Source organism: Canis lupus, chromosome 2 (genome assembly GCF_003254725.2).
Source record: "Canis lupus dingo isolate Sandy chromosome 2, ASM325472v2, whole genome shotgun sequence".
In the NCBI taxonomy this organism is placed as follows: Eukaryota; Metazoa; Chordata; class Mammalia; order Carnivora; family Canidae; genus Canis; species Canis lupus.
Window position 1 is genome coordinate 17,909,749 of NC_064244.1, and position 11,544 is coordinate 17,921,292.

The following is an 11,544-nucleotide window of genomic DNA, read 5'->3' on the forward strand; positions in this document are numbered from 1 at the left end:
TACCAATAAAGGATTGGTCTTAGGTTAAGCAACAAGCCCAAAAACATTGTATCTTTATGCACATACATACATGCCAGAGATTTCTAGGTGTAAAATTGTTAGGTTAAGGGGAACACCATTTTAAATTCTGGTAGATACTGCTAAATTGTGTTCCAAAAAGGTGTTATCAGTTCAGTCCCAACAGCAAGGTATGAGGGCACCTCTACCCTCATATTTTTCCATGAAATAGAATATTCACCTGAGTTTAGAATAGAATATTCACCACCTGAGTTTTAAAATTGCACGTATTTTCATATGCTTAGTGGCTACTTGTATTTTTACTGTGAATTGTACTTTCAAGTTGTTTGCCCCCGTTATGTTGAATTGTTAGTCATTTTTACTGACATGTGAGGGCTCATGTACACCATTGATATGCGTTCTTTAACATACACATTTCTTTCCTTTGAGTGCCTATGTTTAGCTTTGTTTATGATGGCTTTCATTTTACAGAAGATTTAACTTTTTATGCACAAAACCTGCCAGCCTTTCGTCTGATTTTATGTTTGTTCAAAAAGACCTAGACACCTTAAAATCTTAAGTACATTTTCTTTTCTTATTCTTTAATGGCTTGCGTAACTTTATTTTCATCTGAAATGTTGAGTGTTGTGGTGTAGGGTAGGAATCTAATTTTATTCTTCCCTGCCTGAACCTCACATTATTCTAACAGCATTCACTGAGTAAGACCTGTCTTCCTCTCACCAGAGTGGAATGCTGCCTGTGGCGTATGTCAGGGGAACTTCTCATTTCAAGGTTACTTGAATATACAGTACTCTTAGGGGACGAGGGAAGAGTCTTAGACTTGTCACACACACACACGGGATTTGCACATTTAAGTTCCCCTTCTTTATTCTGTTTTTGTCTCCATGTCTCTTCAAATACAAGCATGAATCTACTTTCATTCTGACATTGAAATATTTGTTTGGTGGGGGGTGTATTCTGTGTCTCAGCCTATGGATAGCAATGCCTTTGGCTGCAAATACCTGGAGCACTCACCTGGGCCCAGGCTGCTAATGCGAGCCCCCACACACATTTACCCAAGCAGAGCTCTTGTGACTGACCCAGACCTTGTGGCTATTAGGATTGCAGGATGCACCCCAGCAACAGCCATCAGGGAACTTTGAAAAAACAAGGTTCATTACTCATAGGTCTTGGAGGGTGCACAGCACATCCAAGTCCAAGGGCCATACAGCAAGGTCATGGAGAGAGAGCGAGCATGGGGTTCTGACTTCATTGGGTCCAAGGGTAGGGGGCCTAAGGTTTTGAGGACTCACTTTTTATTGGTGAATTGAAAATGTGTGGGATTTAAAGGGCAGGAAGGGAGAAGCACGGTTACTCAAGTGGTCAGTTATCTAGGGCACCCAGGGCTTTCTAAAAGGGGAACTCCAGGGCTGGGGCAGCCCGGTCCCTTGTCTAATGGTGTGGCTGGCCGTGTGCTTATTCGAGATGGAGGTCTTTGAAATGGAGCCCTCTGCCTTCAAAAGCTTAACATCAAGCCCTTACATCACAATAAAAAAAATAATTGCCAGGCACTTAAACTACAAAGTGAAATAGGAAAAATCCATTTATGACCTACTTGTTAATTATATTTTTCTTCTCTGAGGGGCAGGCCTCGATTAGAAGTGGCATGTTTGGCCATTTATGAATCTAGAGGGAAGGAGAACTGCTAATGTAAAACTCATACCTTTCTGTGGGTTGTGTAGAAATCCTTTAGTGGAACAAACAGCATTTTAATATAGAGCCAGCAATATGGTAGAATGTTTTTAAGGAATATGATTTTAAAATTGAATTCTCAGAGCACCTGAGTGGCTCAGTGGTTGATCCCTGCTTTCGGCTCAGGGGGTGATCCCGGGGTTTGGGGATCGGGTCCTGCATCTGGCTCCCTGCAGGAAGCCTGCTTTTCCCTCTACCTATGTCTCTGCCTCTCTGTGTGTGTCTCTCATGGATAAATAAATAAAATCTCTAAAAAATTACAGAGTAGAATTCTCTACATATAAAAATCTCCAAGATAAATTGTTAATGGGGGAAAAAAACAAGGACGTGGAATGGCATGTATAAGTGCATGTTTAAAAAGTGGATGATGGGTATTAAAAGCATGTGATGGAATGAGCACTGGGTAGGTATTATTTGCAACTGGTAAATCACTGAAGTCTACCTCTGAAACTAATAATACACTATATGTTAATTAATTGAATTTAAGTCAAAAAAATTTTAAGAAAGTCGGAAGAGGGGGGTGCCTGGGTGGCTCAGTGGGTTGAGCATCTGACTCGTGATTTGGACTCAGTCTTGATCGCAGGGTCATGAGTTCAAGCCCCACCTTGGGCTCCATGCTGGTGGTGGCACCTACTTATAAATAAATAAAAATTGGGAAAAGGAGAAGCATATATGTGTGTATATACAGAAACACTAAGAAAATAAGGATCGTTCTTACCTCTTGAGGGCAGAGGTGGCAGTGTCAGTGGCCAGGGGTGGGAAAGAATAGAAGGGAGACTTCCCCCTGGTGACAGTTTTAAACTTTCTCATCTTGAAACCAGGTGAAAGTATTATCCGCATAGTCTTTTAAGGATACGTCTTTACTCAAAAGCAGCAGCAATTTCAGAGAGGCGAGAATGGGAGGCTGCCTGTAACGTTTCCCAGTGATTTGTTAAATTAGGAACTTTACAGAACACATTCTTTGGAGTGGCAGCAGCAGACGCTGGGCTGTGTGCAGTGAAGTGAAATGTGAGAAGTATTTTTATTATATATATTCCTGAGTTAAGAAACCACACCAAAGTGTAATGGCTTATACAACAGTCCTGTGACTCTCACATCCTCTGAGCTCAGCTGAGAGTTTTTTTTTCTCCATGTGATGTCAGTTAAGGCTACAATCAGCCAGGGACCCAGCTGAGCTAGAGAATATCCACAAGGATGCACACATGTGGCAGGGATTTATTTGTCTCTGCCTCCAGGGAGCCGAGCTGGGGCTCTCCACTGGCTTTCCTTTGCACAGACTTCCTACATGGCTTGGCTTCTCCAGGTAGGTGGGTTCTGGGAGGCAGTGTCCCCAGAGGAAGGAAGGGGAGGGAGGCGGTCCCCATAAAGGTGAGACCAGGAACTGAGCCCAGCACCACTTACAACACATTCTGTTGTCCAGGGCCAGCCTAGACTCACAGGTTGGGGAAATAAAGTCACCTCTTGATGGGAAGAGTGACAAATAATTTATGTTCATCTTTAACCAGTCATGGGAATAAGCTTTTGCCCAGAATTAATTATAACTAAAGTCACCACTGAACAACTCATATTAAAAAAAAAAAATCCTAGGTGGGAAAATTACCAGCTTATCTGACGAAGATTGTAACTCCAAACAAATGCGAATGCCCCACTTCTAGAGGATCTAGAACGAGCAGCAGTAACGGGTTACTTCATTCAAAATGTTTGGACAGCTTGAAAGATTGTGTTTAGTGAATTTTGCTTTGGAATTATGCCCTCTGCTCACCTTGAAGGAAATTACAACAGTCACAGGCAGTCTGCTTCTGCATTTCTTTCAGAGTTTGTGTTTAATATCCTCTGCATATGCGAAGAGCATTAAAAAAAATTTTTTTTTCAAATCCTAGTGTTAGGAAATCTTTAGTTCCTGGGAGGAATTGATATGATTGTTTCGTATAGTCAATGCAAAACTTATTATAAAGAATATCAAAAAATTAGCAGGTCGAATTTAGAAATACTGTAGGATATGAGTTGCATAAATTTACATGTTAACTATGCCTTAATGAGGATTTTTTACACTTGCTGTATTTTCCATGAAGTTCATTGCGGTCTATTTCTACTTTGCTGGTTTAGTGTGTGGTGCTTAGATATCTTCTAAAATTTTTTGTAATATAAAACAGGCTGCATGAATGAATGAAATAACGCGAGCATTGTTATCTATGTGAAGATAGAACATCTTTGCACCGCAGCGAGTGAAAGTAAGAGTTTGCTGAATAGAGGGGCCAAAGTAGGGGAATACTGAATCCCTAAGCGTCTGACAAAGTCTCAGGGAGATAGGAAGGGTTTGCTGTTGGTGCCAAAGATCCTCTCTCAAAAATTCTTGTTTACAGATGCCCTCTCTTCCAACAGAGGAAAAAAAAGGATTTCCTTAATCCAATGACTAGTATCTACAAAGAGCTTACACCAGACATCATACTAAAGGATGACCCAGTGAATTTTTTGCCTTCTTATAACAAGACAGGTGTGTTTATTGTTACATTTTCAGTTCAGCCTTGTTCTGGAAATCCCGGCTAGCGGAACAAGGGGGGAGGTGATGAAAGTCTAAGAGCAAGGAAGGAAGAAACAAAACTGCCATTAGTCACAAACAATATTACAGAAATTTAGGCAACACAGAAATTATTCCTGGTTGTCGGGAACAAAGAAGAAGTGATAGCTGTAACAAAGTTTGCAGAAATAGAAATGCAAAGGACACAATGAAAGGTAGTATTCCGGTGTGTCATAGACTTCTAGTTGTCCCTTGCAACGTGTCCCCTGCACCTTGCAGCATTGTATCTGCTCCCTGCTTTTATAGTAATTGAACCCTTGAGTTACAACTTGGCACTGAGCATGAAAATGGATCCCAGTCTCCCTTACAGCTAAGCATGGCTGTATGACTGAGTTCTAGCATGGAATGTTGAGTAGAAAAAGTGAGGAGTGCATCTTCCAGTAAGCATGTGCTTACTGGAATGTGGATGAAGTGGTGGATCTTGGAACATGATGGATCTTGGAACACCCTCGGAATAGTGGAGCCATGGGAAAAAGGGACATTGATCTCTACCACCATTGGAGCAGCCATAGGGCTGCCAACTACAGCCATGCAGTCATACCTTGCAGTAGCCCAGTGGGCACCATTCCCAAGGCTGACAGTGTGAATAAGCCCCCAGAGTGCTGCAGTGTACATCCTGCACAACCACACACAGTAGCCAGTAGCCCAGAGCCACCTGTGTGGGTAGGCCAGACGGGAGGAGTAAATCTTGGGAAGCTTCCCCCTGGACTGTTTCAACTCTTCTGGCTTTCTGTTACAGCCTCTGAACCTTTATAACAAGTAATACAAGCTTCTAAATCAGGGATAAGTTGTAGTGTCCTTTAGCAAAGAAAGGAAATCAAGCAGAATGGTAGCCAAGGGACGAGGTGAATTTAACACTGGTTGAGTGAATGCTAGGTGCAAAGTTTTAGAGTGAGAGTTGGTGGAAACTAAATAAAGGACAGTTCCTGCCCTCCAGGAACTTAAGGTCTAGTGGAGAAACACATTCATAAACAGCAATAACTTTAGATAATATAGCCTTCAAGGAGTTTATAATCTAGTGAAGAAAAATATATTTATACTAATAACGTTAATACACAGGAGTGAAGTGCAGCTGTGGGGCAGCAAACTCGTAGAAGAGGCATTTATACCAATAATGTTAACATGCAGCAGTGAGGCGGACACCAGAGGCACTCCTGATGCGGCACAGAGTGGAACCAGCTAGCCTCAAGTTGCCAAATCACAACATTCATCACTTTTCCCTTAAGATCTCTATTTCAGTGTCCTTTAGACATCTGGCTTTCTGCAACACATACGCAGTTTGCCCAGTGTGTTTTAAAGACCTTTTTTTTCAGCAAAGAAAGAGAAAAATCAATATTTTTTTATTGGCGCACAAAAATGAAAACATACTTGTCCTCAGAGGAACAAAACATCTCATTTATTCTACAATGTTTTCTAAATATTACTCCGGAGAGGCTTATATTTATTGAGATTCTCTGAATATGACCTTTAAAATACTTACATTGTGTTGATGGTTTTGTTCTAAACAGACTCTGATAATAAATAATATCCTATAAAAGAAAATGCACTTACAGAATAATTGTGTATACTGCTTATGTGTGGGTAGGGACCAGCTGAAAATTCTGCTAATCTTTTCTTAATATTAAGGCTGTTCTCATTGCTGTCACAATTTGCTATTTGAGCCTACTACGAATATTTATTGCGGATCTATTCTGAGCAGTACTTTGTGGAGAACTGTAGCAATGGGATTCACAAAATGAGCTCTGCATTCTCATATAGTTGGCCACTATCCAAAAGAAGGCAGAGAAACACACATAAATCACCAATACAGAGCGCTAAGCAGAGGCCCAAAGGGGTGTGAATATGTAGAAGAGGAAAAGATTAGTTCTTACTGGCTGAAGCTCGAAGCTATTGGAATAATGGATATTAAAAGGGTTGGAAACATTCCAACATGCACAGTTAGAAGTGAGTTTGGGGCAGGGGCAGGTGTGGAAGATGGGCTGGCGCAAACCAATAAAGCTGAGACCAGGAGCATATACAACAGAAGCAAGGGGCATGTGCTGGTCCATGTAAGAAAATGCAAGGCTGGAAGAGCATGTTGCGTAGATTTGTGCTCAGAGGACAGACATGGCCTTTATTCAGCAAGCAGAAAAAGGTCGTCAGAGATTTTTTTTTTTTTTTTTTAACATGGTAGGTTTGATTCCATCCATGCTTTCTTCATCCTGGGAGAAACTGGAAGAGTTGAGTATTGAAGGCTGGAAATGAACTGGGAAGTCGCTGCCTTCTAGCTAGCAATGAGTCCTGAGAGCCAAAACTGAAAGAATGGGAGAGAAAAAGTAAAGGCGGAGAAGACATCCGAGATGTTGTTGAAAAAGAAGCTTCAGAGTTGGTGACAGGGGAGCAGTGGAGGAAAGGGTACATCTCAAATAATCCTCAGGATTTGGAAGCAGATAAGTTGTAAATGTGACCTTATCATCTAAAAGAAAAAGGAAATACAGAAGACACCGTCTAGATTTTCCCCCAAAGATAGACATGAATAGAACCCTACGTATCATTCGATGGCCAGTCTCTTCTACTGATCCTCTCACCTTGCTGTCATCGCTGATGGATCTTGCTTCCTCTCGTAACTTAACCATTTGTTGGCTTGACCTTCAAAATCTAACCAGAATATGAACATTTCATATCTCCCCTGCCGATACCATTCTGGGTCTGGTCACCATGTTCTTTTACTTGCATCACTGTGTCAAACCTATTTCCCCCAAGGCAACCTTTACTACTTGTAGTCTGCTCTTAACATAGCAGTTAGAGCTATCTCTAAAACAAAAGTAAAATCAAATTCTATACTCGAAGCCAATATTAAGCATATATGTTAAGTAACTAGAATTTAAATTAAAAATTGGGAGAAAAAAAAGTAAAATCCTGGGATTCCTCTCCTCAAAACCTTCTAGTAATTCCCCAGTTTCCTCAGAGTAAAGACCAAAGTTCTAACTCCAGCCTAGAAGCCTTGCATAATCTGTTGCCTCTCTCCCACAGCCACAATCACCTTCCACCTCATTTTTATTATTATTATTATTTTTTTGCTACTTGGCCCCAGCCACACTGGCACCTTGCTATTTGTGGAGAATTGCCATTCATACTTCTGCCTCAGGGCCTTTGCACTTGCCGTCTGTCACCCCTTCCATTCCCTCCAGGTTTTTGCTCATAATGTCATTGTATCAGAGAAATTTTCCCCAACTTCCCTATGAAACAGCAACTGTCTTCCCTCCACTGCACTCTATATCCACTAAACTCCAACTTAATTTTTCATAACACTCAGCAAAGTACATATCTAGTTAGTTTGTATCTACTCTAAGGAGGGAAGACATTAGTCTTTTAACTTTCTTTCACTGCTGCATCTCCAACACCTAGAATAGCATGGCACAGTAGGCACTGAAATACTTTTTGAATGAATGAATGAATGAATGGATTCAGTCAGCATAAGACTGGATTCCATAAATGTGTACTAGGTGCTCCTTTTATCAACACTTACCTACCAACATAGCATCTGATGTGCAGACAGGCAGCTTGTTAGGAAGACCTGGTAAACCATTGCTAAGTTGTAACTGGTAAACAAAGCCTCGTCACTCCAACACCTTGCGCCAGTTGACTGCATGCTAGCAAACTAAAAAACTTTGTGGTAGGGGGTTAGATTAACAAGTGATCGTAGCATCATTTTTTTAAAAGATCTTATTTATTTGAGACAGAGACTACAGGCAGGGGGGGAGCATGAGCCGAGGGGAGGGCTAGAGGGAGAAAGAAAAGCAAACTCCACGCTGAACAGGGAGCCTGACGCTGGGCTAGGACCCCAAGATCATGACCCCAAGGATCCCAGGACCCCAAGATCATGATCTGAGCTGAAGGCAGGCACTTAACTGGCTAAAACCATGCAGGCTCCCCTTGGCATTATTTTTTAAAACAGTTCTAAGATACAGAATTCATTCAATCAGTCATATGACAAATTTATTAAACAACTATCTATATATGCCAATACTGTGTCTCAGGGTACACAAAAATGAAAAGTTGTTTCTTCCCTTAAGGGGCTTACAGTTTGAAAAAAAAAAAAAGGAAAGAAAGAAAGAATGAACAACTGAAACTGCAATTACAAATAGGTGTGCCAAGGAGCTCCCAGCTGGCTCGGTTTATGGCATGAGCAACTCTTGACCTTGGGGTTGTGGGTTCAAGACCCATATTGGTTGTTGAGATTATTTAAAAATCCTTTTTAAAAAATGCGTGTGCCAAGTGCTTTGTGAGCAGACCATGGGAGCACAGAAGAGGGGCAAATAACCCAGGCGAGAGCCTCGAGAGAAGGCCAGGCTGGAGCTGAGTCCTGAAGGATGATGTAGATTTCATTCAAGTGGCAGAGGCACGCAGTTCTGGAGGAGCTTAGGGTAGGAAACTTCGAGGAGTTCTGTAGGGCTCAGACACAAGGTATCTTCTGAGAGATGAGGAAAGATGAGTATTGGGGATCCCTGGGTGGCTCAGCAGTTTGGCGCCTGCCTTTGGCCCAGGGCACAATCCTGGAGTCCCGGGATCGAGTCCCGTGTCGGGCTCTTGGCATGGAGCCTGCTTCTCCCTCCTCCTGTGTCTCTGCCTCTCTCTCTCTCCCTCTGTGTCTATCATAATAAATAAATAAATAAAACTTTAAAAAAAACAAAAAATAAATAAATAATAAATAAATTATGAAAAAAAAGATGAGGATGGAGATAGAGGTGAGCCGGGTTTATGAAGGAGACAGAGTACAAATGCTTGCTGGTCACTCCAATAGGGAGGGGCCCATCATGATGGAATGGGGACTTGTAGGGAGGAGAGAGCCACACAGTGCTGCTATGTTGTCATATTAAAGTTCACTTTTAATTCAGGTGCTGTTTAATAATTTTTTTTTTCAAAAAAGCTCTCAGGTATTGTAGGTTAAGTTTAAAAATAAACAAGTTTGGGCTCTAATCACTCATCAGCTGTGATTAGATTAATTGAATTGAAAAGTTAATTATGAACTGGAAGTTATATGCTTCTGTTTTATTTGTATCAGGTAAAGTTCGTGGTACACCTTTGACTTTTAAAATTAAAAAAAACAAACATTTTTTTCCTGCTTAAGAGTTCGTATTTTTCATTGTTGATTCCTTTTTAAAGGCACTTAAATCATCTTTGAAAATTTTTTTTTATTATTTTAGAGAGTGTGAGAGCAAGCGGAGGGAGGGAGGGGCAGAGAGAGAGAATCTCAAGCACACTCCCCTCCCAGACCCTGAGATCATGACCTGAGTGGAAGTCAAGAGTCGGCTGCTTAACGGACGGAGCCACCCAGGCGCCCCATAAAGGCACTTGAATCATCTTGCCAGCTGCATAAGGCCCTCCCCTCCCCCTGTCTGAGGGCAAGCAGCCTTGAACTACAATTACAAGATCCCTAGAGAAATTCCCAACCTTTGGAGCAGGATGGCAGTTTCTCATCTGACCTGCCAACTGACTGATCATAATCACACTGACATTTAAACTCTTTGAACCACAAGAGACACAGTGACTAAACTTTGGCCTGTGGAGGCATCCCATGGCCCTATGTTCTCAGATGTCCCCTTCTTCTGCTTGAGCTTCGGGGCCAGATAACTCACCTCTGTCTGCTGAGCACCCACCTGCTCCCCCTGGCCTCAGAGTGGCCAAGCGCTAATGTTCCTTCTTCCTGAGGATACGGGGTAGGATATTTTCAAATGCTTGTTGACATGTTAACACCAAAATTTTGAGTGTTTGATTAGGTGGGGGGAAAAAATCTAAACAGAAGGAAGAGTGATGACACATGACAAAATGAAACAGTTTTCAATGAAGGAGGGAGAATAGAACTAGGATTATCTGCACGGGAGCTAAAAAGTTCTGACTCGGAATTTCTGCCTGCCTGAGCTCCAACTTTCCTACTAATTCCTTGCTAAAACTAATTAGAAATCCTCACACTGAAACTCAGGAGGTGGTAAAGCTGGCTACCCTGACCAATATAGTCAAAGTCTCAGCAGTTTGCTGTCAAGCCAAAAATGGATCGGTATGCAATTTGCTGCCAACAGTGACTCGAGGACCTAGGCTCCTTCTAGCTCACGGCTGTGCCACGTGTCACATGTGGCTTTCCCGAGTCAGTGTGCCTGTCTGTACCAAGCTAGAGCCCCAGAGAACAGAGATTCACATGTGGGAACTTTTCATGGGCCAGATGTGACAGTGGTATTATTCACTGGTTTCCATTAGTTACATTGTCAGAACGAATTGTGAAAGACACTGGGGCCCAAGAAGACAAAACAAGTCGGTCAAGAACTTTCCTACTTCTCAAAGGAAAATTTGCTTTCCCTGTAAGGCTCTTAGGACCTAGTTTACAAAGGGTCCCCATTTTTATTTTTAAAAGATATTTTTAAAAACCAAAGAAAAATTGCAGGAACAAGCCCCTAAATCCACTCTATAATTTCATATGTTTATAATCACATAATCTTTTACTGATAGCATTTTTAGATCTATGCATAACAGTTATAATTATCATTTGAGATAGTGGTATCATACTTCATGGAACTGATTATTTACATCATTTGCCCTTTTGGGCTATTAATCTGGCTCTAGGCTTTTCCTTTTCTACCACTGTAAGTAAGCCTGCAGTGATTACCTCATAGCAGATAGTATTTTCATCAGTTACACTGTTTTCTAATAATTCTACAGTTGCATTATTGTAAGAATAATTCTGAAGTGAACACATTTCAGCAGATAGTTTTTGCTTCTATTGAATTATTTTCTTAGAACAAATATTGATAAATTGCATTACTGAGTTCAATGGTATGAATGTTTTAATAATTCTGGATGCATTTTTTTCATCATGTTACCTTTCCAGAAGTTTATACTAATATTCAGTGCTAGTGACTTTACTATTTTATTCTGGCCTCACTAGCATTTATAAAATGTTTTCTGACACTAATTTAATAGATATACAATGGTACTCCAGAGCTGTCTTAATATTGATTCCTGAGATGCACATTTTTGTGTCTATGGAATTTGAGATTTTTTTTTTTGATATATCTGAAAGAGCTGTTTATCTGGTACAGATATTTATCTTCATTCAATTGGTTTTACCGCAATTTCCTTTCCTCTCCATTGTGTCTTGTGGTTATAGGTTTCCTACACCGCCTCCCCAGGGGACACAAGTACTTCAGTGGACACAAACCTTAACGTTTTCCTTTGTGATGTTT